This window comes from Grammomys surdaster, unplaced genomic scaffold (genome assembly GCF_004785775.1).
Source record: "Grammomys surdaster isolate TR1022 unplaced genomic scaffold, NIH_TR_1.0 66, whole genome shotgun sequence".
NCBI classification, from domain to species: domain Eukaryota; kingdom Metazoa; phylum Chordata; class Mammalia; order Rodentia; family Muridae; genus Grammomys; species Grammomys surdaster.
In genome coordinates, this window is record NW_021604568.1 from 12,029,355 (window position 1) to 12,031,863 (window position 2,509).

Genomic DNA, 2,509 nt, shown 5'->3' on the forward strand with positions numbered 1-2,509 from the left:
AAATAGAAGTTCACAATGGCTGGCAAGGCATGGCAACAGAAGCAGGAATCGAAGAGAGAAAGTGTAAGAGACAGACAGACAGACAGACAGACAGATAGGTAGAGAAGCAGATAGACACACAGAGAAACAGAAAGAAAGAACAGGAAATGAGATAAGGCTATGAACCCTCAAAGCTCACGCCTCTCCACAGTGACTTCCTTCCTTTAGACACCTCCTAAAGGCTGTATCACCATTCCAAACTGCACTACCAGCTGAGGACCAAATTTTCAAATGCATGAGCCTGTGGGGACGTTTCTCATTCAAACCATGACAATATATTCCACAGTACTGTTCTGAGGAGTTAAGTATGACAGTGAAGTAAAGTGCTTAGATACAAATTTGACATTAAAGACGGGTAAATTTTATTTTAAATCTTGTTTTCAAAATCAAGTACTAACTTAATATGCAGTAAATGAAGATCTTAGACTTGAATAGCATTATAGTGGAAATTGTGGGGCACACCCACTGTACCAATGCAGTGTCTAGTCTCCAGGCTCTCCCAAATACACTTGGCTGAGATAGTTAATTAAAGATATATGAATACTCAGGAGAAAGTCTGAGCCTTATTTAATTTGCTAAAAGGTGGTGGTTCTTGGTTTTTATAAAGAATTTTAAAATTTTTACCTGAAAATAAAGTATACCATTATCCCAAATCATCCACTCTCCCATGACCCCAGAACCTGTACAGCCTTCATAAGCCAGGAAAAAAATCATAGGAGCATTAAACACTCCTCCAAGAAGATACAACTGAATTTAGGATCTCTGACACCTAACACCCTTTGGGGATGGGGAGACTTGGGTTGGAATCCTAAGCTGAAAAGCTGTTGTTCATATGGCACATGGGGGACAAACAACTGCAGGTTTCTAAAGACGTTTTCTTATTCTTAATATTACACATTCTTAATGTTACAAGTACATACAAGCATGACAAATGGAGGTCCATAGAATGACCATTAGCATTATAATATGTGTATAAAGAACCCATCAAACCAGGCTTTGCAAATAAAAGACCGTATAAATGCTAATAGCCCCACCTCTTACGGGTAATAATAATGTGTCATCTAGCTGAAACAGTTTCTTAAGTATTTTATGTTCTGTGCTGGAATCAAGTCATTAATCCCATTTATGCAGTTAACAGGGAAGTCCTGTGTCCAAATTAAGGTCCTGAACAAAAGTACTGGAACTAATGACAAAGGGGAATAATTTTTCACTACAGCTATAATGTTGCTTTGCTAAATAGCATTTTTTTTTACCTGAACTTTACTTGGAATATTCAATACTCTACCCTGAAAAGATATGCTTTATACTCTCACATCAGTACTATTTTCAGGGTGGTTAACACACATTGCCAAGTCTGCCCAGTCACCACACACTGCCAGGTCTGCCCAGTCACCTCCTTTCTCTAAAGCGTACATATCCCTGTAGATCTATAAAGACTCTCAACTTTGGTGATGCTTTTATCAACTAGAACAGAGACTGAGCACACCAAGCCGTACTTCCCAAACTCTTTAAAATGATACCTATCTAGTCTATTCCCTCTTCTACATGAGATACAGTGGCAAACAAGGCATAGCAAACACCAGAGAGTCAAGCCTCCCAAACATTTCGACAATGAAGTTTCATGAAGATGACAAATTTTAGGCTAACTTTCTTATCTTTTAAGTGGATGAAAACTTAAGAAGTATTCTTGGATAACTATCTACGATTATCAATAAATACTTAGAAATGTACAGTTGGGTGGAGAAATGGAAAGGGTCAATGGAAGAAGTTACGTAGATAACTGCTTGATATAAAACTTTCCTGAGAACTCTGGTTGGAGAGACCCTTCCTAGATCCCAAAATTTTTCTATTAGAAGGTGTCATAATCTATGTCTCTGAACCTAGATAGAGTGTCAGCCTACTTTGAATAGCCAGAATCTGGGTAGAGGATGTGTTGAGCTGCTATGACAGTCAAATTTCTTCATAAAATAATGGGGTACAAGCTGAATGTCTAAAGACCAGAGAGATTCTCCATTGTTGCTCTGTGTCCTACAGAGAACATGATGCAGAGAGACTTGGTTTTTGCTCTATAATCACAAGCCTAGTTGTATTGGGAGGCTTTGGCAGTGAAACCTACCGCAGCTTAAATGATAGCTGTTAGCTACTCTGCTGGTGCACTTCCTCTGGGGGAACCTGAACTCTAGCCTGTGTTGTATGTGATCCCCCTCAGCTTCACTCTGTGGCCTGATTCTAAGCAGTTCCTCCTCCTCCTCTTCCTCCTCCTCCTCCTCTTCCTCCTCCTCTTCCTCCCCCTCCTCCCCCTCCTCCTCCTCCTCCTCCTCCCTTTCTCCTCTTCTTCCTCCCTTCCTCCTCCTCCTCCTCCTCCCTTCCTCTTCCTCCTCTTCCCTTCCTCCTCCTCGTCCTTCTCTTCCTCCTCCTCTTTCTCTTCCTTCTCTTCACTTCCTCCTCCTCCTCCCTTCCTCCTCCTCCT